Consider the following 26,404-nt stretch of genomic DNA (forward strand, 5'->3'; position numbering starts at 1 on the left):
TTTCTCTCGTACACTGGGGCCATTTTAGATGCCAAGCATGTTATGGTAGAGTTCAATGTTGTGTGCGGCGTGACCACCCTTGCTGCGCATGCGCGTCCCGTCCCCGTCTCTCTTTTCTCCTACACTCCCCCCTCTCTCGACTCGCACCACCAACGCAAGCAGCATCTGATAGCGAGTTCCTTGATAAAAAAAAATGACTGCTAGCACTGCACAACTGTTCACTGGCCACCCCGTATTAGGCACTGGATATTGACCTCCAAGGTAGTGCTGGTGATAGATTTCTCTTGTGCGTTGTTGAACAATGAAAATGAGTAGAGTGCGCGTTATACTTAGTTAACAGTGTACTGAGGGTCTCTGCATTTAATAAGAGTCTTGTGTCTCTCACCCATTAGCAGCGATTGGCATGTCACAATAAGAAACACCGGTCCATCACTGCGTGCTTAGCGCCTCGTCCCCAGGTTGATCTCCTGCACAACGCCGCGATGAGAGCCAGCGTCAACGGCGCCACCTGTGTAAGCGTTAGCGCCCGCTGCTTCACACGTATGCATGGTTCCCTTTAGTGGGAGAGTAATTTTTCTTCCACCATCAGTTTGTCTATCGGCGCAGATCGCAGACTGCGCAGCTCGTCAGCAGGAGCCGTACATTAGGAATAAGCCCTGCATGCCTGACCAAATGCATCGCGTACCACGAGATTTAAAATATTTATTCCCCATCTGCAGCAGTTAACCTAAACAGCACTGCGCGCGCAATCAAAGCCACACCATGTCAATCTATCTATATAACTCGGTGACAGCTAAGACATCATTTGCAAAGATGGCACGTGGCCAAGTTACTCAAGGACTCATGCAAATTTAACTTGCGATCAACCAGCTACAGTTCCCAAAGTGAGCAATTAAAGTAAAGTAACAGCTATTATCACATCAGGTATTGCCCCTCACTCACATAATAGCCTGCCAAATGTGAGCAGCTCTAATACACCAACAGGTGGGTACGATGAATAAGGCATATATCCTTAGATTGCTGCACATCATTTACTTATAGGCTTTACCGCAATGCTTTCGCAATTCAGTGAAGCTTAATCATCTTTTGGTAATTGTCTTTTTGTCTGTTTGAAAAGGACGTGCCAAGATGCATATTTGGCCTGAGCAGTCGCAAATGCTTATATTTGTTTGATGCACAAGTGGCCTGTGCATGCGTTCATTTCGTATCATGTTCGTATCATGTAATGCTCTTCTGCTCACGCTGGCTTTACCGCAGTGCTTTTGCGATGCAGTGAAGCTTAACTATCTTTTGGTAATTGTCTTTTTGTCTCCCTGAAACGGACGTTCCAAGATGCATATTTGGCCTGAGCAGTCGCAAATGCTTATATTTGTTTGATGCACAAGTGGCCTGTGCATGCGTTCATTTCGTATCATGTAATGCTCTTCTGCTCACGCTGGCTTTACCGCAGTGCTTTTTTGATGCAGTGAAGCTTGATCATATTTTAGTATTTGTCTATTTGTTTGCCTGAAACGGACGTGCCAAGATGCATATCTGGCCTGAGCAGTCGCAAATGCTTATTTTTGTTTGATGCACAAATGGCCTGTGCATGCGTTCATTTCGTATCATGTAATGCTCTTCTGCTCACGCTGGCTTTACCGCAGTGCTTTCGCGATGCAGTGAAGCTTAATCATCTTTTGGTTATTGTTTTTTTGTCTCCCTGAAACGGACGTGCCAAGATGCATATTTGGCCTGAGCAGTCACAAATGCTTATATTTGTTTGATGCACAAGTGGCTTGTGCATGCGTTCATTTCGTATCATGTAATGCTCTTCTGCTCACGCTGGCTTTACCGCAGTGCTTTCGCAAGGCAGTGAAGCTTGACCATACTTGCTTTTATGAGTATTGCGACTTATCAAAGTTTTGTAATAGCTCAAGTGTTGACGGTAGAAGTGATGCATTCTATGTGAAAGTTTTATACTTAACTTCGGGGATTCATGTTTTCTTAAAGTTTTCACAATATATCAGTAAGGTCGAGTTGGAAACTATGCATTCTTGGAAAACAGCCACGAACACGACGGAGACACGAGATGAGAAGACTCAGTACTTCGCCTTTGTCTTGTGCCTCCGTCGTTTTCACGTTCATTTTCAAAGTATCTATCAAAATGCTGACAAAGCTGTTTCACTGCCAGCAACCTTTGGCGTGCAAGGAAGGGAGCTAAATTTTCTCTCAGCCTGTAAACCAAGCAATCGCGGCTACTTGATGTGCGATAAATAAAAGACCAAAATTAAGAATGACCAGCTGATATTGATAACAGGTTCTCATAGCAGCACTTTTTTGCTGTGCACTTGAATTCCTGTCTTATGTAATGTTATGGTCCGTGAATACACAATGACACCACTACAACCAAGCCCCGCCGCGGTGGTCTAGTGGCTAAGGTACTCGGCTGCTGACCCGAAGGTCGCGGGTTCAAATCCCGGTTGTGGCGGCTGCATTTCCGATGGAGGCGGAAATGTTGTAGGCTCGTGTGCTCAGATTTGGGTGCACGTTAAAGAACCCCAGGTGGTCGAAATTTCTAGAGCCCTCCACTACGGCGTCTCTCATAATCATATGGTGGTTTTGCGACGTTAAACCCCACATATCAATCAAACTACTACAACCAAGAAAAATTTTACTAACATTTATTTGTAAAATAACTGCTACAAAATAGAATTCTGATCCCCTTCTTAGTAGTTGTATAATTTAGCTGGAAGAAGACAGCATCGTCCAGCTTCCTGACGACTTGACAGCAGGGTGAGTCCACAATGTACTGGACCTGTACAAGATGAAGAAAACAGACGAAAAAAACAACAGATAAATTAAAGAGTTTAAAAAATGGCACCTGAAACTTTCACCTTGCCCACCACAGCAGTGAAAAGACTCCTGTTGTCATGTGTATTTTCTGCCTGTTGGTCCGCAGGCACAAGTGCCAGTCTTGTTTATTAATAGAAGCTGCTTAGCAACACTCCATTGCAAGACTTTTCTCTATCCGCCACTCGAGAACGCGCTCTATAGCGGTCAGGCTCCGCCTAGAGACTTGTGGCAGTGTGACGTTAATGTGGGCAATATATACACAGACTTTGGTTGCTTAATTTGTAGCAAACTCATTGTGAGCAAATTTCATATTTGAATTCATAAAATATTTGAATATAATATAACACCAAAATGTGAGGCTTTAGAACATTACAAACTCAGCCTGCCTACATTAACAATCCCAGTGCCACAGGCATGCAAGAACTGCTTGCATAATCATGAATCAACTAAACCATTTTGATATATAGACAGGTTTTCAAAAATGACTATTTTTGAAAATTTTATATTCATACTTTTCTCCTAAAGGGCATGTTATTCTTGCTGAAAAGAAAAAAAAGCAAATCATATACAATATCTGATACTTTTTTTTGCAGTTTACAGCTGCACATGGTAAAAGGCTGCATGCATGAGTATTTGTTGTGTGCCATTCATGGTATTATTTCCGAAATCCTTATTCAGTTGACATTTAGCGATCAGCCTATGAATTTTCTTGTTTTTTTATTTTTCATTCCGTGCATTAGATATGAATATATTTTAGTTCAGGAAAATTTGCTCAACGAAGGGAAGTTTTTCTGCTTTTGGCAAAAAAAAAACAAAGCAAGAACTAGTTCTAGAACTTTTATGAAAGAGACAGGTTTGAGGTTTGACGTGATGAGAAGTCAATAAAGAAGGAATGCCACAGAAAGGATTGCCTCAACAAGGGAATTTGGTTTGTCGGGGTAACATACATTTGGCAATGTTTTTATGTACTCCTTGTTAACGCTCTACCACTAGCTTACAACAAGGGAGAAAAATAAGGTGGTGCATGCAGAAAGTTAACTCATCACATAACGTGAAAATTTGACCCAGAATAAGAGAAGGAACAAAAACGAGTGCTCACCTCCAACAAGATTTATCTTGAAGAGCAAACATATATACTCTTGAAATGCAAAAAAACAGACAAATCATTCAAAAAGCCCACAACTGCCATGCACGAAAACCTTACATCCTCAGGAAAGACAATTCGTTTTGAAAAATCCTTAGAGAGAGAGTGAGAGAAAGTACTGATGCAGTTCAGCTCTAGTCTACAAATCTTTTTCGCCCCGACAATTTCTCTTGTAGTTTTTTTTTACAATGATAATGGTGTCACACAAAAGTGGTTTGGAGCCACACCTGCTGCAGTGCAAGGCCAAGGAACGAGTGCGACCATTCTTGAGGTTACAAGCGTGTTCATTGCAGCACGTGTGGCTGCAAAATGATTTTGCACATCATTATTGCTGGAAGAAAAAACAACAAATAAAATGACAAGAGAAATTATCGAGGCAAAGAAGATTTGTAGACTAGAGCTGAACTGCGTCAGCACTCTGTCTCGGGCTTTGTCAAAACAAATTGTCTTTTTTGAAAATGTAAGATATTTGCGCATGGCAGTTGTGGGCGTCTTGAATGATTTGCCTGATTTTCACATTTCAGGAGTATATATGTGTTTGCTCTTCAAGATAAATCTTCTTGGAAGTGAGCACTCGTGTTTGTTCCTTCTCTTGTCCTGGGTCAAATTTTTGTGCTATGTGATCAGTTATGCATTACCAACGTGCCTAACTTCATACTTTCGATCTCTGAAGTCAGTCCTTAAAGGGCCACTCACCAGGTCACATAACAAATTTTAGTTAGACTGTGGAAGTTGTTGTGTATCTAACGGAGAGTATTATACCACAAAAAGTTTTTCAATCGGTTCATTACGAGCTGAGAAAACAGTTTCTTCTTTTTTTAACAGCAGGAAACAAGGATGAAAGGAGGCATACTCAAAACCCTTGCAACTCCCCCGTGTAGCCTTCACAAGCCAAATCTCTTTCTTACCCTCTCCAGCATCCAACCAAGAGGTCACGTGCACATGACGTGCTCAAACAAGCCCAACCCTCGAGCGCGCGAGCAGTGTTGTTTTGTTGACCAGCATTGTTTTGTGTCTACTGCCTGTTTTTGCGACATTGTTTGGAAACGCTGGCTTTGATACGGTTGAAAAAATGAGCATAATGAGTGCTCGAATGCGCAGGACCATTAATTTCTTTTCCAGGACAGGCGTCTGCTTGATGCAGTAACCGCGGAGACACGAACGCATGCGAAACGCCAGCACATTGGCTCGGCATCTTGTTGCAATTCACGGGGAAAAAATTGAAAAAGACAAACACATTCTCCTATTGCGTCTCAATATGTATCCCAAGTTTTATTAATCTCTTCAAGCAACAAATTACATTAACTACGCATGTCACGGTAAATAATTTCCGCCATGTCACGTGCCACTGTTGGCAGCGTCAGAGCACAGTCGTCTACATAGAGGACCAACGTCACTGCACTGCTGTGTATGTAGGGTGATTCATACGTGCACATCATACCCTCCTTTTCTGTGGGCGCGACCCGTAAAGAAAGGGGGAGAGGCGTTCGTCTTGAAATTTGACCCATTTCCGCGGCGCATAGAGCTGCAATGTTTGGCAGACGTGACCATAAACTCCCGATACGCATTGCACTCGTCAGCTCAAGATCGCCAAACCCGGTGAGTGGCCCTTTAAAGAAAAGCAAAAATTAGAGGAGGAGACATGAAGAATGGTTAGAAATTTTGCCATATGTCTACACCAAAATGGAATGCTATTAATTATTAGGAGAATGTATCTTTTCCTTGGCAACCAGCAAACATGATTTAGAACACACGAATACTTTTTTGTCCAAGTTAGCTGCTAAAGAGCCGAGATAAGCTCCGTGAAATCCTCTTGAACAACCTGCACAAGTAATGTCCAATACTACCCCACTATATTGTGGTTGCCGGAAGACACAATGCAACTTGTAAATACTATCTTTTGGCTGTACGCGAGCAGCCATGGAGTTTATGAGGGGAAAGTCTTTGATCATATCATTCCGTATGCATTGCAGTAAATGTTTGCGTAGCATAACTTGGTTAAGGTTCAAAGTTGCTGGTTTTCTGCCTGACGCTATATAATACATGTTAGCAATTGCAAACAAGCCACAGTCAAGTGTGTTGCACTGGTTTTGTGCCTTCATTGTTTGAATGGTTAATGTTGGCGATTGTAATTTTAGAATATGACAGATTTGCCTAACAGCGTCAGGAGGGGTATCTTGATCAATTGAATCATATATGAAGACTGTGTTTTTGTCCGCACCAACATTTGTTACCGTAAGCCAATGATTGGGGTTTTGAACATACAAGATTTGAATGAAAGGGCCTTTAATTTTAGTGAATTGTAAACATCCGCCCAGTAAGACATCTTGAAAGCCGACACAAGTAGGATATTTTTTCTGAATTAAATACTGTGCGACATTGATTACGCTATCTGATATGGAGGTGCCCTGTACCAGAACATTTAAATCTGCATCTGAAAGAGAATACCGTTTGTAGACATTTAGCATGTCTACTTTAACCGTCGCAAGGCCTACCTTTTTACTTGATTTGGGAAAAATTTACGCTTGACAGCTCTCACTTTTTTTGGCCACCCCCTTCTTGCTTTAACCAAAAATACCACAAGTTTTGTACTGTTAGAATGCCCAAGATAACTTGTGGCAGTAGTTTGTGCTAACTGAGTTGGTGCAGCCTTTATGGCTGCTGAAGTTTGATTACGAGAAAATGTGGTTAAATTTCTGAAGAAAGCCTCACAGGACGAAAGTTTTTCCATTAACTCCTTCTCACCACAATTAGATAATATGTTAGCCACGGTTTTTGACATTTCGCAAAGACTCCTATAAGCATAAGTATACTTCTCTTATGCAGTGTCAAGCTTCACACAGGGTGGTGACTGAATGCTGCTTGTTACCACTCGTGTGGCACTAGTGGTTGTGCAGCTGGCACTCAGGAAATGATCCTTGCACTACCTGTCTGGTATGCAAGCCTTGTTGAAAAGATCTTGCTTAGTAAAGTCACGCACTGCTAAAATATGTGCGCAAGGCAGAGTGTACTGGTTATAAAAAGCACATGTGCAAGAAGTAAAGCACAATGAAACACTGTACTGTGATCTTGGTGAAACTACAACATAAGAATTAGGAGTGGAAGTGACTTGATAACTTACATTTTTAAACTTCTCATACTGCTCTAGTACTTTACTTGTAGCCTCAGAACTGCAATTACGGGACAATTCTAGCTGAAATGGGTCATTGAAATCATTTATGTTTAGGTTCAGCTTCATTTCTTTAGCCCTTTGCGGTCCCAAACTTTTACCCACTTTCCGGTCGTTCCGGTCCGAAACTATTTCACTAGTTTGAGGCACCACGAAAGAAAACGACAACTGTGGGAAATTAACTTTGTGGTTATTTATTTTGTCAGTTCCTCTTTGTCCCCAAGTTATTTAGGGATACTTGGGCAGTGTGTGGAAGCGTTCAAAGCACTCTCCTGGGTGCAGTCCGGGATTATTTCTGCAGGTTTTGCAGAGGAAACTGTTTCCCTCCTGCCCCCTTTTGTTTTCCGGCCACTACAAACAGCGCAGTCCTTGCTGCTTCGGCCAGGGAGCTTGTAGATGAAATGGGGCTTTCCATCCAGCCTTTGTTCGCAATCCAATCTTGCAGATGGGCCCCGCTTCCCAGGGCGAGCCCTTACGTCACTAACCAGCTGCTCTATCAGGTTCCTCCGGTACTGGAGGTGTCGCTGCTCTTTCTCTCCCTGCTTCAGGAGCTGCAATCTCATCAAAATGAAGCTGTTCACTATCGAAACTTCCAGAAGCCAAAAAAAAGCTTCCTCCACCATTTCATTGACTTCCGGGAAAATTCATAACTTGCACAGTAATGATCGGCCCTGTCCACTGCACCCATGTTTTCAGTGTAGTCGCATATCACCACAGGCTTCCTCAGTGTCAGTGTTTTTCCTCCAGCTATCTTCCTTGGCACTTCTTTTGTAGACGCATTGTGGGCGGAGCTTAGCATTGTCACTTGACGCTTATCCCGCCAGGCAAGTGCCATGTACGAGTTTCCTCTGCGATAAGCCGTCACTTCACCTTTTTTCATCTTTTTCTTTTGAGCTGCTGCGGCATTTGTTTTCGATTTGTCATTACAGTCCCAGTTAGCAAAATACTGTGCGAAAGTAACTCTTCCGCAAGCATTGGTATAGTGTTCTAGAATAATGGGTAGTGAGCCCACTCTATGGGGAGAGGGTACGTTGCCGTGGCGCAAAACATGTCAACGAGTTTTCGTTTTCTTGAGTGCCCGCGTGGCGGCGCTACCATCGTCAGCAATGGGAGTTTTCACCTTTTCACTCTGCTTCTGTGTTGGCTGTGTGTCGTCGTCGCTGCAGGTTTACGGCCGAGCAGTGCTTTGTCAATACGTTCCATTTTTCAGTTCTTATAGTTTTGAATAATGTAGATTGGTAGTGAACACCTCGCGGTCATCGACACTTAGTGCGGAATGGCACCACGTCGCCAGAACCATTGTTGTGCGCCCGGATGCCAGACGGGCTACGTTCACGTGAAAGGTGCTCCAAAACCGTCACTGTTCGTCGTCCCCAGGGATGAGAGACTCAGAAGACTGTGGGAGAATAATTTACACCGTGCGGACAAGCCACTCGAAGACACAAGTGCGGTTTGTGAACTCCACTTCGAGCCTCGGTACGTAATTCGCGATTATGTACACACCATCGGCGGTAAAGAAGTGCGGATCCCACGCGGGAGGCCTATGTTGAGCAGTGACGCTGTTCCCACTATTTTGCCAAATTTGCCATCGTATCTCACCAAAAAAGCAGTGAAAGAAAAGCCGCCTCGAAAAAGGAAGTCTGAGAGTCATGCTTCGCCAGTGAAGTGCCGGCTGTGCACGATTGGCAACTCGACGGTGTTGCACACAAACGCTGTAAGTACTCCGGATCCAGACGCTGCAGCATCGAGGCCAGAAGACGAAGAGCTAGCCATCGATGTAGAAGTTTCTTCTTCAGAAAATCCGCAGGAAGACCACAAGTCTATGTCGTTATTTAGTTGTCTTGAGATACCATCGCCGCACTGGACTAAGCACATCTTCCCAGATCACAAAGGCATTGTGTACTGCACGTCCGTGTTGACACTGAAGAATGAAGTACGATCGGAAAAAGTGGTCATGTTTTTTAAGTCACGCATTGCGAGCTACTGCAAAGTGTTCATCAGAGGTACCCTGTTGAAAGAAGGCCCCGTGGAAACAGAGGCAGCAGCAAAAGTGCTGAAAACGAGTGATCGTATGTGTATTTTCGTTGGAGCAATATCTCACGAAGACTATGAAGAACGATTTTTTACGAAGAAGCTAAAAGACCATGTGGTTACATGCAACGAAATGTACTTCAGCATTAAGTGTCTTGACCAGGTTGATAAAAAAGGTATTTATAATGTGCATTTTTACTAGTATGACAGCTATAACTCTTGTCGCTACGAAAGATTTCTTGCCAGTTATTGCAACCTAATTCACTGCACCTTTCTTGCAGGTGCGCAATGTGTGTCTTGCCGCTATTTGAAACGAGCACTGCAAGTCTGACGAGCCCGGGTGAAGCGAACAGCAACAAGGAATTGCCAATATGCAGCGCTGAAGTTGCGTGTTTTGGCCAGAAGAAACACTAGATTGTTTTCTCGCTTGAAAAGTGTAAAAAAAAGCTGGAACAAATGCAAATTGGGAATGCTGCTATAAAAATAGAAACTTTAGAAGCACAGATTGCAAGGCTTCTACCAAGACAGCAGGAAGCTGTACGACAGTGCTTTGCAGCTTCAAGAATAAAACCCAATAGGTTGCGCTATACGAAAAGCTGGGTTTTAGATTGTTTAATGATGAAGATGAAGAGCCCTCGCCTGTATGAACACCTTCGTCGCAATAACATCCTAGCCCTACCATGTAAATCAACCCTGAAGCGCTATGTACATGCATACCGCACTGTGTTTGGCTTTAGTGGGAGAGTTCTAAAGCAGCTAAAGGAAAAGACAGCGGAGCTTGATGTTCGGAAGATACACGGTGGATTGGTCATCGACGAACTGAAACTGTCAGAACATTTTTCAGTGAAGAAGTCGGGTGCAATTGAGGGTTTTGTGGATTTGGGTCCATTTACAACTTCCAAGGACAAGGGTGTACCATGTGACCACGGTATGGTTATCCTTTTCGTCCCATTTCAAGGCAAATGGAGTCAAGTTATTGGTTACTTTGCTACTCATGGAAACATGAAAGGTGACACACTCGCCAAAGTTGTCATTGAAGCAACCATACTAGCTGAAAAGAGTGGGCTCTTTGTGGATTTTATTACTTGCGATGGTGCAAGTTGGAATAGAATTATGTGGAAAGTACTTGGGATCCAAGCGACAGCTGACTCTAATACTTCGAAAATTGAACACCCCAGTGATGCATCACGGCACCTATATTTTATATCTGACTTCCCACATCTCATCAAATGCCTACGGAACTCGCTGCTGAAGTCTGGATTCAACACCCCTACAGGTCATGTAAGTCTGATGTTTTTTACGCATATCACACATTGGATTTCATATATGCTTACAATATCTCCAAGCTTAACCAGGTGCATTTTAATATGGTCCACTTCATTTCATTGCAGGTTGATATGCAACATGTAAGGGAAGCTCACAAAATAGACTCCTCCAACGTGACCCTTAAAGTGATGCCGGGCATAACACGGTGCCACCTGGATCCTAATGGATTTGAGAAGATGAGGGTCAGCTATGCCTTCCAGCTTTTCGGGACAAAAGTCCTCCAAGCTTTCCACCTATACAAAGACAAGTTGGAAGCAACACTTGGAAGGATGGATGTAACACAAGAGTTCTTCTGGTGAGTCGTCTCTTGTCATATGCTGGTTAAAATTAGGTAGGGAAATGTCTGATATAACCAACTTGTAAATGAAAATTATATCTTAATAGAACGCATCATTAGCACCGACATTTGGGCGAGTTGGTTTTGGTTCATAGTTATGAACGGCGCAAAACACACGAGACACAAAATGACGTCCTTGTGTTTTTCGTCCTTTTGTGTCTCGTGTGTTTTGCGCCATTCATAACTATGAAGAATGCAGCATGCAATGTAAACTACAAAATTATGAAAACAGCTGTTTTGCGTATTTCAGCAAAATCCAACAGCTCATAAGAGTGATGACATCGTGGTTCCCTGCTGAAGCCCTCAGACCGTGTTCATCAGGAACAGCAGTGCTGCAGGATTTTCTGTCCAACCTCAAAGCATTGGAGCAGCATACGAAAGGTGGAGGAGGCTTTCTGAGCAATTCCACTGCTGCTGGCCTACGTGTGACCATTTCGAGTACACTAGAGTTGCTTGACTATCTCACTGAAAATGTTGGCTTTAAATACGTAATGACTGCAAAAACTAGCCAGGATCTTTTGGAAAACCTTTTCGGTATTATCAGGCAATCTTCTGGCAGTAATGATCATCCAACACCAACTCAGTTTTTGATTACAGTAAACTGCATGTCATTCTATGGTTTAGTCAAAGGTGTCAGTCAAGGAAACTGCGAAGAGGGCATGCTAGGTTCCCTTTTGGAAGTTAGTAGCCCACGAGACACATCGCAAAATTCAGCAGGCATGGATTTGGCATCGCGCTCTTCTCCGAATGCGCAGGCGTTGGTTATACCTTCCCAGGACCACAGCCAGCATTTTGCGAGGAGCGACTTGATAATTATATTTTACATTGCTGGCTACATGGCACGAAAGTGCATTTTGAAAAGCAATTGTAAAGATTGTTTGATACTACTTACCGCGCCTGCCCCAGACGAAAGCTTTCAGCTTGCAAGGTTGACACTATTTCGTGACAACGGTGGACTCCTCTACCCAAGTGCTTGCCTATTTCGGATCATAAAGAAGCTTGAAGACTTATTCACGGGCTGCTTTTCTTGTGAACAACTCCATGCAGACAGCATCTTAGATGTGCTGACCATTGTGAAAGCAAGGCTTTGGCAAGAGGTGGGTGCCCAAGCCATGTCTCAATGGACTCTCAAAAAATAATACAATTCTGTGTTGTTACACGACTTCATTTTTACATTAAGGGCCTAAATACAGACAGAGCAGGCAAACGCCAGAAAGCAAAGCACTTAAAGATAAGCCGCTGCTGTTAAATATTTTATCCTTGCTTTAGAAGATTTTTAAAAAAATTATTATTGTTCCTGTGTGGATTTTACAAGTGTAGGTTAAACTTGATGTATGAATCCTTTCTGAATATTCTTTTTCTGTTTCACTGACTCAAATACAAGAGAATGCCAGATTTGAAAAACAAGCAAAATAGTATGTTGCCACTCGCCACGCATACTATAGCAATAAACCATTGACTAAGTGGCAACTCTGCTTAATTCAATTGTGAATAGTGACTTTGGTCCTTGGCATACCACCAACAGTGCGATTAATATGATCTACAAGAACATCTGTAGATCTCTATAAAAATGCATGTGATTTGAATGGAAATGTGTCTATTATTTGTCATTTTCAATATTTCTTGTGATTTAGTGTCTTTACTTATTGTGTGAACAATATGTGTTGAGTGTTCATGTGTTTTTGTGAACTTTTTTATGCTAAGTGTGCTATTGAAAATATTTAGCATCTCTGTGATTATTTGTAGTTGTGAATGTTTTTATAGCATCTATTGGGCTGTTTTAGGAGACATGCTCTTTGTCGTACACGCTGATAAGTACATAATGGGGCAAGGCCCTCTTCAAGCTATTTCAGCTTTTTCCATCTGCTTTCACTTTGAGAAAAAAAAATGAAAGTGATTGATGTGCATGGCTTTTGTGGAGTACGGTCGTTGTGCTGCCCCACCAAATAAACTTTTAACTTATTCCCGTGAACGATTGTTGTCTATATTTTTTTCCACACCTTCATTGCAAATTCACTTTTATTTCTTGGGCATGATTAGGATAGGTCTTTCCTTCTGTGCACTACCACACATTTTCTTGCACTTTTCAGGAGAATATATCAGCTGAGAGCGCGTAAGGTGCTTAAGTTTGTAGTAATATTGTTTTATTTAGTGAGAGTACGACTTCACTAAAGTTACTATTGAGTACAAACGCTAGCATATTGGTGGAGAAATGTGAGCCGCTTATATGCCACTCTGCGACTTAATAAATTAGTGATCATGAAAACATTAGTCTCTTTTATCTAAAGGAAATCGATGTCAGTGTACGTTAAAATTTCCGGAGTCCTCCACTACGGCGTGCTTCATAAGCAGAAAGTGGTTTCATAAATCAATTATCTAAAGGCAATAAAACTGCGAGAGCGCAATACAAAACTACAGCGTATATTACAGCGTATATTGCATTCCGCTGATGACGCGCTCATGTTTAGCGATACTTCATGAGCCAGAACGACGGCCAAAGCAAGAATATGCTCAGGCAAAAGAAGAAAAGCAACGAAAATGGCTATGAACAGGGGTTGCACAAGAGTAGTTTGTGCTTGAAGCGCTGGCAAACTAACCTTCGCGCTGCGTTGGCCGAGAACAGCAACGCGTCGCTTCCATTGCAGGTGGTGGTGGCGCCATCTACCAGGTGAGACATAAAGTGCCTCAGTGCACGGCCTCCAGTCAGCCCACTAGTTCTTTCTAGAACACTTTAGCCCTATCCTATCCCAATGCATTGCGAGGAGTGTGGCGGAAGTGACGTCAAAAGTCACTAATCTTTTAAAGGGTATCTATAAAGGTAACAAGGTAGTTATAAAGTGAGAATAACAGATATTCAAGCCTGCAGAAGTAAAACGGGGGCTTAGGCAGGGGTGCCTCTGTCACCCTTATTATTCATGATTTACCTACAAGGATTAGAGGCAAAATTAGAAGGAAGTGGGCTGGGCTTCAACCTCTCTTTAGTCAAACAAGGAAAACTTATTGATCAGGCACTACCAGCATTAATGTACGCAGAAGATATAATGCTAATGGCCAACAACAAGGAAGATTTGCAGAGATTGATGGACATCTGCGGTAATGAGGGAGATAGGTTAGATTTTAGATTCAGTAAGGAAAAATCAGCAGTCATAATTTTCAATGATAACGAAGGTAGTGAGTTTAGAATACAGGAGGTCACGCTAGAGATAACAGATAAATACAAATATCTGGGCGTATGGATAAGCAATGGAACAGAGTACCTGTAGGAACACGAAATATACGTGAGGACTAAATGTAACAGGAATGCAGCAGTGATGAAAAATAGGGCACTGTGGAATTACAGTAGGTATGATGTTGTGAGAGGAATATGTAAAGGGGTCATGGTTCCTGGGCTGACGTTCAGCAATGCGGTCTTGTGCATGAGATCAGAAGTTCAAGCAAGATTAGAAATTAAGCAACGTGGAATAGATAGGCTTGCTTTAGGAGCTCACGGGAATACAGCAAATCAGGGAGTACAAGGTGATATGAAATGGACATCATTTGAGGGCAGGGAAGCTAGCAGTAAGATAAAATTTGAGAAGCGATTGAGAGAAATGGGGGAGAAGCGTTGGGCTAGGAAGGTTTTCAGCTACTTGTACATGAAGAATGGCGATACAAAATGGAGGAATCGAACCAGGAATTGACCGGTAAATACTTAGAAAACAGCAGGTGGCCAAACCAAAAAGAACTATCGGTTAAGAAGAAAGTGAAGAAAACTGAGACTGACATGGGGAGAATGGGCATGATTAAGAAGTCCGAACTAGAGACCTATCCAACCTTTAGGCAGGAAATTGCCAAGGAAAGGATCTATGATAATACTCGGGGTAGTTCTCTACTGTTTGAGGCCAGGACGGGAGTACTGCGAACCAAGACATATCGGGCCAAATACGAAGGAGTAGACACATTATGCAGTGCGTGTGGAGAAGAAGAAGAAACTGCCGAACACTTGATAATGTTCTGTAAAGGGCATCACCCTATAGTTCAGGATGATGGCGCAGAGTTTTTCAAAGCACTGGGGTTTAGGGACCGGGAGGGCAAAGTAGACTTTAAGTGGGTAGACTTAATTAGAAGGAGGTTATCTGATTGGTGGCTAAAGTCAAGACAAGAGTGAAAATTAAACTCTTCACTGCAAAGTACGAATCCTCAAACTCACTTCTTAAAGAAAAAAAAATAAATCTAGTTTTTTGTTTATTGAGTATTACGGCTTCGTGGCGCTAGCCACCACCCGATCTAAAGGGTACAGCCTTATCCATCCATCTATCCATTGAACTAAAGTTGCAGAAATTTGTTGAATATGTCGAACGCAAAACAAAGTATTTGGAGCGGATGTTAGGTGAGTGATCATTGCACTTCAGCGGGTCAGTCCCTATCACGACGAATTAGGGCTTCTTCACTTAGGAGGTCGACTTCAGTTCAGTCACCTAAGCGAACGTTCCATTCACCCTATTCTCGACACATTCACAAAATTACTTGTGAATAAATAGCATCAATGGCTTTTACACGCTGGACTGGGTTTACTCATGGCGGAACTAAGAAAAAGGTTCTGGATACTGAGAGTCAGGCAGGTGGTAAAAAAAGTCATTCATGAATGTACAGTATGCCTCATATTTTCCTGTAAGCCATTCTCGAAATCCTTTGCACCTCTAACAGAAGATCGTGTCACCCCCTCTCCATCTTTCGAAGTATGTGTGGTAGATTTCACCGGACAGCTTCTCCAAAAAGATAAGACAGATATTGTGAAAAAAGACTTACACACTGATCTTCACATGTGCAGTCATCAGAGCTGTTCATTTGGAGCTAGTCACCAATCCTAATTACTTCAGATTCCTACTAGGCTCCAAACGATTTGTGTCTCGACTAGGCATTTGCATGATTGTGTACTGCGACAATGCTAAAATCTTTAAAAAGGTCTCAAGGGAGATTCAGCGACTTCATGAGTTGATGAATTCACGAGAAGTACAATTTGGTTTCGCCAGTTACAGGATTGTTTGAAAATTAATCACCGAACAGGCGCACTGGTGGGAAAGGTTATGAGAACGACTAATTAGGTCTGTGAAGTCTGCAGTGAAGAAAACACTGAGAAATCTGTTTTATTTATGAAGAACTTTCTACCACCCTCGTTCAAGTTGAAACAATAATAAACTCGCGACCGATCACTTTTGTGAATGCAGAAACATATGAACCGATCCCACTTACGCCAAGTAATTTTCTCATAGGACAACGACTGACTATGCTTGCTGCAGATTGTGTGAGCACACCATCAGAATAAGCTTCGTCGTCACGCGACATTTTTCAACGAAGATGGAAGCACAAGGAGCAAGTGTTAAACCATATTTGGAACAGGTGAAGACGAAAGTACCTTCAAGAACTTACTTCAGCTCAGGTGACTGAAAATACAAGCGCACAATCAGTTCAAGGAGACGTCACACTCGTGAAAGAATTAAACACGCCGAGTCAACTGTGGAAGGTGGAACAAGTTACAGAATTATCTCAGGGCAAGGACGGTAAAGTTCGGTCATGCAAGGAGCCCACTCCTGGTGGAGTCACGTTAAAGAGACCGATACAGCTGTTGTGTTGTCTCGAATATGCAGGACAAGCTGCAATATTTCGTAAAGAATTCTCCTAAATAAAGAGAGCCCGTGCAAGTTGTTCGGCCGGGAGCTATTGAATATTATTTCGAAAAAGCAATGAAGAGAAACAAGAGGATAGGGCGTCCCTGGATGGCACACCCACATTCCCTTTTGTTTTTAATTTTTAACTCAGCGTCTAATAAACAAGACGTTCTCTACTACGGCGCCGCTTCCTGGTTTTCAACATCTTTTGGGGAACAGTGTGAACAAAGATACGTCTCCCGATCTTACCTTCACTCACAATGCTCCCACAATGGCTTTGACTAACACCCAAACTAATCTTCGCAGCGATCATTACATTGTTAGCATTACTTTACAAATAAAACACAGAATTATTGCACCCAAACCACTGATGCTCACAAAACGAAAAAAGTTTAGAGAGACCCGCAACAGCACCACCCCTTCACGTATTGCAGACTTTCCTGAGTGAACTTAACAGCTTCAAAAAGATGTTGAAATCCACACGAAAACTCTACCCCCCGGCAACCCGACAAATACTCTCGACTCCAAGCTACTCCATATGTGGAAAGCAAAACCGTCACTTCTGCGACGGTGTGAAACACCAGCGGAACAACAGGAATTTCCGCATTTGGATAGCGAACCGGGACCAACAAATCGAGCGATACGCGACTTCATTGGCGGCCCAACAACGGGGTCAGCTTTGTGAAGAAATTCATGACCACCACAGTAATAAACGAACGTGGTAACTTCTTAGACATCTGCTAGACCCCAGTATTTCTCGCACACGACACCGCTACGCTATCACAAAATTGTTACACGAGCACAATGAAACTTTTTGGACAGCTGCTCGATAACCTCGTCACGTTGCATTTACCTCAAATACGTAAGGATTCTATACCATCTTACACAGGGAAACCTAATGAGTCATTGGATGCGCTGATAACGGAGGCGGAAGTTAGGAACGCCCTCGCAACACTCTGTACCACGTCGGCTTGAGGTACCGACCACGTTAACAACAAATTACTTAGAAATATATATTGATACCTAAACCGAACAAATCTCTCCTATTGTAAAATCTGAAGCCCATTTCCTTAACATCGTGTTTCGTGAAGACAATATAGCATGTTGTGTTTGCACGCCTCCAGAAACACGTGGAGGATAATGAACACCTCCAGAAATGATTGGCTTCAGAGCCTCACTTTCCGCGCACGATGCGATGCTTTGTCTTCCACACGGCATCATAACTCCTAACCAGAGCGAGGATACTCAGGTGATCCTTGATCTAGAAATACGTGAAGCATTCAATAGATTAGCCCACTCAGCTATATATGCTGGCCTAAACCGCATTTCTTGTGGCCCTAAAATGTACTCTTGCATCAGAAGCTTCCTAAGACACTACACAGCTACATTACCATTAGGATGAGAACATTCGTCCCCCTATACACTAGGTAGCTTCGAAACGCCTCAAGATTCAGTGCTCTCTCCGATTCTTTTTATCCTAACAGTGCTGCCATACTCAACGCTCTTCCACGTATCCATGACTTGAGCTTCTCCATCCATGCCAATGATGTCACCTTATAGGTGAAAAGAGGCTCAGATGGACTCATTCAGGAAGCCCTACAAACATCTGTAGACATGATAGCAGCACTAACATCTCAGATAAATCTCTATTGTACCCTGAGCAAATCAGAGTTACTCCTTCTACTAACTCATCATCGGAACAAACACGTTCCAAAGATCGAAGTTCACATAAATGGGTGCCTCAACCCTACAGTACCACGCATTCGTGTGCTAGGTTTATTTATACAAAACAACCGACTTAATATGCGCACACTCGGAGTTTTACGCAATACCGTTGAAAACACCCTAAGAATTACCGGAAGAATCCCAGGAAAAAACAGGGGGCTCCGAGTGTCAAAGCTACTTCGTGTAATACAAGCTTTTGTGATTAGTAAAATCACATAAGCGCTCCTCCACAGAGTTTACAAATACGCACTAGACTTTGCAATCAATACCTCTAACGCATGACTCCACCAGACAAGAGTCATAAATACTCTATGTGAAATACAAGAAGCCCATTCAACAGCTCAATGCGTGAGTCTCGCGACCACTAGCGCAGGTCGCCACATTCTATAGTCTACCTGAATTGACTTCACCTCACTCACTAATGCTAAATACAACATTTCCCATAATATACACAAACAATTACTCATGCCGCCACTTCCTAAAAACATGTGCCCAACGTATCATACTAAACGTCGAATCTAAAGAGCAAAAGCTCTTTAGAAAAAATTGCATAGAGCCAATGACGTTCTCCATGTGGTGGTGGTAGTGGTTAGAAAATGAGAAAAGGCACCTAATTTCTGCAACCCGGTCGGGAGCACGGCGCAGTGCCTGTTCTCCATGTCAATGCGGCAGAACACCCATTCTCCTCATGCTATGCCCTCTCTGCCGTCGATTATAACAGCCAGGCGATAACAACGGCATCCATCACTGTCAACTCCTCGGAGGAGGCAGAGAAGGCTGCCATCGTTTGAGGTCTATCCATCTCTAATATCACTATGATTGTAAGTGGCTCCAAAACAGCCGTACGTAACTTCAGTGCAGGTCGCATCTCATCAACTGCCCTTTTAATTTCTAAAAAAAAAAAAAACATCCTCCCACGCAAGACGTTGCTCTCATATGGACGCCCGCGCATGCAGGGTTGAGTGGCAGTGAGGCAGTGAGACGAAGTCTTTTTTCAGCACGAAAGATCGTCTTTTGACCTTTCACGATATAACGAATCACTACCGCTACAGCGCAATATATATCCCCCCCTTACACCATGTAGCTTTGCGCTACCATGAAATACTATAAGGCCAGTTACAGTGTGCGTTTCCTACCCCATCTTTTCGCCATCTTATCCTGCGATATACCCCTCCTGTTTGTGCATTTTTCGTCAACAAAGAGCAAACCTAGACCATATAACGTGGGGGTGTGCTTGGCATTCATCACCTGATTCTCTACACCTTAGTAGTAGGGACCAGTAGGAGGCTGCTATGGGCGCCCGAGGTCCAGGACCAAATATTTGATTAGGCGAAGGGGGTTGCGGAGACTTACGCTGGGTAGGCTCCCCTGACACTCCACCATCACGCCTTTCCCTCTTGGGATAAATAAACATTTTTTTCCTGCTTTGCAGTTGTCGTCTGCTTGATGCGCTGACCGCGGGGACACGGACGCATGCAAAGCTCTGGCACATCAGCCTAAAATGTGTTCGCAATTCACGAAAAAAAAAGAAAAATAAATAAATAATGCTCACATACCCTTATTGCGTCTCATTATTTATCTAGTGGTTTATTAATTTTTTCAATAAACAAGTGCACAATTTACGCATGTCGTGTTAAATAATTTTCGCCATTTCACTTGCTACTGTTGGCAACTGTTGCTACTGTTGGCAACACTCGTCTACGTAAAGGGAAAGAAAGGGGGGTGGAGTAATGTACAAGGGAGTGGGCCTTCTGTATGTTACTCCACACCTTTTTTTTGCTATTTGTTTCAATAAACTTCAATTGTTAGATGCACTTTTCCTGTCCCAGTCCATTTTTTCGTCCTCAGCTTTGCAGCGCTGCCCGCCGCGGTGGCCTAGTGGCTAAGATAATCGGCTGCTGACCCCCTGGTCACGGGATTAAATCCCGACTGCACCGGCTGCATTTTCAATGGTGGCGAAAATGCTGTAGGCCCGTGTGCTCAAATATCGGTGCACGTTAAATAGCCCGAGGTGGACTAAATTTTCGGAGTCCTCTACTACGGCGTCTCTCTTGTAATCATATGGTGGTTCTGGGACGTTATACCCCACATATCGATCAACTTTGCAGCGCACCTTTTTCCTGCGGTGGTCTTATCTACACATTGCGCTTGACAGCCCAAAATTGTCCAATCTGATGAGTGGCCCTTTAAGGGAATAGGCACAGTAGCGTGTGTGCTTTTTGTAGTGGGGTACCGGCTTTCAACCACGGAGCTATTATGATAATTGCATATTTTAATGCCCGTTGGCAATGGACACTTGTACCACGCATTATAACTGCAATGTTTCATCTTACATTTTGAAGCGTGTATACAGGTTGCGTGTGTTTTTGAAGCATGAAAGCTACTTTCACTGCATTTCCAAACAGAGGAAGTTCTTTTCACTGTTTTCACAAGCAGAGGCGTGGCCATGTGGTAGAACATCCACCTACCACGCAAACATTCCGGGTTCGATCTGGACCTAAACAACCATTTTTGGTCCCCATTCTGATCCAGGATTCTTTATCATTTACTTCACTTGCATCTTTCTCGATTTTTCGGCCAGGCATAAGAAGATGATCTTTCGCTCACAACCAACGACGCCGACACCAACACTGGTGACGGAATTTCTGCGAAACGAGCTCTTTAACACTATAGCGTTAAAGTTTGGGTCCAAAACCACAGCGCCAATATTCATTGAATACAACCGGCCCCCTTGAGCCGTAGCCACACCCAAGTGTACAGCTGCGTTACCATCCTTGATCTAAGCCCACTCAAAAAAGATCACATTGCGTCATCTTGTCATTTGGGTCATGTTGAAAAGAAACGCGGAGACGCAAAGGGGCCCAACCATTTAACGCGCGAGATTCGTATTTGATTCTTAAAGAGAAAATAGAAAAAAAGTGAGCCCCGTAACTGTATGCATCAGAGTGTGACATCTCAACAGTAGCTCACGAGGGATGGGGGTAAGGAGGAAATAAAAAGATAGGAATAAAGGTATAGAGATGGTGAGTGGAAAGAAGAGTGCGAGGTGCAGGGACAGTGAACGACAGAAAACGACGGAAGTAAAGAGTAGATAAGAAAGATAGACATGGTCGCAGGAGTCCGAAGACGGGACACCACTCAGCGAAATCTTTTGTTGGCGGCAGGAGATGGCATAGGGCGAGCCAGTCGGCCAGAGCTGCGCTGTCGTCGGAGATCGCGGGTGCACAACCGGTCGGTACGAAATCCAGAGAGCGAGTGGACGCGCAAGATAACAAACCTGGACTGGACTATGTGCTTTCTGTTCCCAAGCGTGTACATCCCGAGTTGCGGTTCCACAATTGTGCGCGACTTGCAACCACTACCAGCAGAATGTCACAGGTAATAACTTAAAGATCTAAATTGATGCACGAGGCGGTGAAACAACCGTTTACGTCGTGCACAAACGACAATTTTTCGATGCACACGGTTTTCATGTTTGTGTTTCTGTAGCTTTTCTTTTGCATGGTACTCTACAAACACAGTGAACGTGTTTTTCGTTCGATTTCTTCACCTGCTCGTTGCATTTCGGATACGCTGGTTCATATACTAGGCATGTAATCACGCAACCACCAGAAAAAAATGTTTCTGAGTGCTACAAAAACTTCACGAGGTTCTCATAAATTCAGGCAGGCGCACCCGCTCCACTACAACTCAGTTACAGCGTCCAACGTTTCCTAAACCTAACCATGGATTACCGTGGGTATAATGTTTTCGAACAGAGAAAGTTTCAGCTGTGCCTCAGTATGTTGCTACGAGTCGACGCATAAGCTACCAAGGTTCACGTCGGTAGTGGACTTTTACCGGTAGGCTCATTTTTGAGCATTTTTCGGACATTTACGCCAATGACAACGCCTCGAGTGCTTGGGCGAACAGCCACAACGCAGATTTGGCGTTTGCCGGACCGGACGCGCCTTTTCTTGGACACACCCTACGTTCCACCTGCTAAGGCCCTATGCTGGACGGCGCGGCTCTTGTTATGGACGGCGATGAGCTCCCTCCAGAAGTGTTTGGAGAAGAACACGGCTGGCACTCCCCCACGGTGAAGAAAAACTCGAGGCGCACGAACGCCAGTGCTACAGAGCGTGCCAGTGCTTGTGGTGGGAACGCCAGGGGTCATTTAAGAGCTACAAATAAGCTATAAACTTGAAGAATAAAGTTATGAAATCATCGAGAATGCCTTGACTGCCGAGCGAGCACTGAAAGATTATCATTCGTCCAAGAGGTGGCTTGGATGTTGACAAGGCGGGTTCAGCTAGACTTGGACAGGGCAATCGCAGAGGTGGCTGGAATTGCACCCATGCTCATCGGTCAGAATATCTTCTGCCCGAATGCAACGCAAAATAATATAGTTATTAGCACGGCGTCCAGGGCGAACGCTGACTCCTACCTCTGGATGAGCTGCCTTACATTGGGAATGAAGCAGTATGACACCAACACTTACGAGGCTGCCCCGCATGAGACATGCAAGGGCGTCATTCATAAGATTAACGCACCGGAGAGCCAGATGGAGCTGGGCAGGAGCATCCTCACTGAAAGAAACCCGCCGACTCTGGAAGTGAGACGCATTAAAAACACTGAAACGGTGCTTATTGTCTTCGATGGTTAGAAAGTTCCCAAGTTAATTTATTTCGGCACGGCGCTGGTCAGATGCTTGCTTTACCATCGGCTGCATGACTGCTGCTACGCCTGTGGCAGACTGGGGCACAGGGCGGACGTCTGTCCGACTCCAGATGTAGCTGTGTGCAAGAGGTGCGAAATCAGCAACCCTGATGAGAACCGTCAATGTTCCCCGACCTGTGGATTCTGTGGAGGCTCACAAGCCACCACTGATAAAAGTTGCCTAGCAAAGGTTTTAGTTTCCTTTTATAGTGCGAAGGCGGCGAAGAGAGTGCCACGCGGAATCTGAGCGTCGTAGTCAGCAAAAGGTACCTGCCAACGCCGAAGGGGGTGTGAGCCAGCCTGCGAACCACAACTCCCCTACAAACAGTCGTTCTGCTGCAACTGGGATGTACAGCTGTGACTCATCACAGCGGGCAAGCAGCTGGCCCAGATCTCGGTCCAGAAGTCACTCCCGAGGCCAGCGAAATAGAACGTCGTCTAACGACCAACCCAAGTCCTGGTCCAGAGATCGCCATCGGTCACTATCTAGAGGCCCATCGCACTCGAGGAGCCGGTCCAGGAACCCGCATAGAACAATTCGTTTCCAAAGCCCACCCCAAACGGAGATGCAGGATGGCACCTGGGTTGACCGGGTGTGCAGTGGAGTAGGTGGAAAGGTAACAGGGAGCAGATCCTGCGCCAGAGCATGGTCTTGCGGAGGTAAATCAGCTTAGGAAGGAGAATGCCGAAACGCGCAGCTATATTGAGTCGCTGAGAGCCAAAATGGCTGAGCTTCTACGTGCCAGTGCATCTCAAACCACACGGGCATCTGCTTCTCAGTTGGTAGGTTCTCCCTCTCCTCAACCCATGGACGTTGCCATGGTCGTGGAGGTGGGCCCTCAGGCAACCCAGCCAAGCGTAAGGCTGCGACTTCAGCCGAGAATGTGCAGGCTAAAGATAAATCTGAGTTAGGGAAACTTCATACTCAATTTGCTTTGAGATTAAAAGACTTAGAGCGTTTCTTGGTGGTAAATCAACGTCTCACAGTTATGGATCAGGAAGTAGATATTCAACATGCAAGATTTCAATGTGTGTAGACTCAATTACAAAACGCCCACCTTGTGTTGCAGAGCCCCAATATCAGGGGAGCCTTTATCATCGCCCATTCGCATGAGTACCCCAATTTGAATAGTACAGCTACTTCTGTACAGAGCCTGACAGTAAGGTAAGGGAGCACCTCTAATAATCAAGATGGCCTCGCATACTGAATTTCGTATATGGCATTGAAACTGCAAGGAGATTCCTAGAAAAAGAGGCATCCTGCAGCAACTTGTATGCTCTCACAGCGAGCAACCGCTAGTGAACCTACTTCAGGTGACGCTGTCTGATAATGTAACCCTCCCGGGGTACAAGGTACATACAGTTAAAGGTGAGGCAGAGGGATTGCCACATTAGTCAGCAACAAGTTCGCATTTGTGACACAAGATCTAGGGGTAATGCCTAAAAAACGGAACTCTCCTTGGTTGAGGTAATTCTGAGGGCTTCCAACCTTTTCAGTATTGTTTTACGGACTATATATAGTAGTCGTAGTGATCATAGGCAGAGTTTTAAGGCAATCATAGCTAAGGCGACCAGATTGGCTGGGCTCTCCCCTCTGGTTGTGGCGGGAGACTTTAACGCACCTTTCCGAGCGTGGAACTACCCGTATGATTCCGCTGAAGGTAGGAGCTTGTGGCAGGAGACGGGAGATGCGGATCTCTCGTTAATAAAGGAGCTGGCGTTTCCTACTAGACGCGGCGCGTCCAACACCAGGGACTTCACCACGGACCAAGTTTTTGTGAAAAATTCTGGCTTGGTAGGTTGAGACAATCTTCTGGCTGATTTAGGAAGCGATCATTATATTACAGGTACTAAATTGGACATGTAGGTAAAATCTGAAAAAAAGTTTAGCTATGTGGATTGGGATAAGTTTCGGGAGTCATGCAGAGCTCGAGCGGAGCAGGGGGAAATCCCAGACTCTATAAAGCAATCAACAGAGATGGTGCTGTAGGACGTTAGGGCAGTTACCAGGACCGGTGAGACAGATGTACGGACAGAAAAAATGGACAGTCTGCTTGCGCATTTACTGAGGGCAGAGCAGTCGCTATCGGCCTGATAGAAGGGCCAGAGGCTTAATTGTAAGCTTCAGGAAAAGATTGCGGAGTGAAATAGACCAACGGAAGGACATTGTCTAAACAAGACAGCTGTTGGATGATATTTGTAACTCTGTCGATCGACAAATGTGAACTAGAGGTAAACGGAATCTTTTAATACACCAGCTTGACGAGTCGGGCACTAAATACAATCAGAGGGGGGTCCTCGCTGGAACACTTCTTCTTGCTCAAAAATCGTCCTCGGGCGCGTTGCTATTGAGGCAGGTAGTTAACATGTGTCTACCGCTAGCAGTCGATTCTAAAATGCAAGCCTATGCGCGGTACATGGGAACACCTTGTGCCCATTTGGATGAGCCTTCCACCATCAGCGACATGCGACATGCCCTGCACGAATTCAATGGCCGATCGGCACCAGTTCCGGATAGGTTGACGAACAAAGCATTTCGGAACTTGGGAGAAGACTGTTGAATTTCTTAATTATGAGATTAATAGGGCTTAGAAGGGAGGTGACATCCCGGAGCAATGGAAGTTGGTCAAGGTGATCCTCCTTCCTAAGCCTTGTAAAGCACCAAGTCTGAATACTCTGCACCCCATCTCTCACGTCGTTCGTGAGAAAGGTGGCGGAACATGTTATCCAGAACCGAATGGCGGATTACTTAGAGCACAATGATCTTTTTCCTCATTACCTATTTGGCTTTAGGCCGGGCCTATCTACACAGGATGCTATAAAAATTATTAAAGCTCAAACTTTAGATAATCGTACCAGAGAGACCAGGGTGATCCTAGGCTTAGATATAAAAAAAGCATTTGATAATGTCCGTCATGGTTCTTATTTGGATGCGAACTCTAGTTTCAACCTAGGTTCCTCATTTCATGCGTTTGTTAAATCATTCCTGAGTGGTTTAAAAGCCATACTTAAAGCTAGGGATCTAGAATCGTATGTGCGAGTGCTGGGAAATAGGGGCACGCCACAGGGATCTGTTCTATCACCTTCACTTTTTACCATCGCCATGACTGGTCTCTCGAGGTAGCTTTCTGGAATTTCAGATGTTGGTCTTACAATTTATGCTGATGACATCATCATTTCGTGTGGTGGATAGTTTTTTGGAGGACACAGGCCTTTGCTGCTCTCTGGAAAAGTCTGAGCTTTTTCTCTATAACCTGGTCAGGAAGGGCCGTCGACCGCGAGCCTTGGTGCCGCCCCTATAAACAGACATCAACCCACGCACCAAAAGTGGTAGATAAACCCCCAAAGTCGCTGCCTTTCGGATCTTAGGTATGAATCTTCAAGCAACGGGCACCAATAACATCACGATTCAAAGGTTAGCAAAAAAGACAGTGTTAGTAGGCTCATAAGGTGGGTGGATGATCAAAGGGCAGGACTATCAGAGGACACCTTAG

The 26,404-nt window shown here is 44.2% G+C and overlaps 1 protein-coding gene across 1 annotated transcript in view; it reads left to right on the top strand.

The window, feature by feature from the left end:
* The first annotated feature begins 5,047 nt into the window (after nt 1-5,047).
* The window catches only part of LOC142818105 (uncharacterized), a 91,319-nt gene continuing 69,962 nt past the window's right edge, over nt 5,048-26,404 (top strand). The window contains exon 1 of the mRNA XM_075896437.1: nt 5,048-5,575. The gene's annotated coding sequence lies outside the window, so the exon portion shown is untranslated. The remainder of the gene's footprint in view (nt 5,576-26,404) is intronic.

This window comes from Rhipicephalus microplus, chromosome 5 (assembly GCF_043290135.1).
Source record: "Rhipicephalus microplus isolate Deutch F79 chromosome 5, USDA_Rmic, whole genome shotgun sequence".
Taxonomy (NCBI): Eukaryota; Metazoa; Arthropoda; class Arachnida; order Ixodida; family Ixodidae; genus Rhipicephalus; species Rhipicephalus microplus.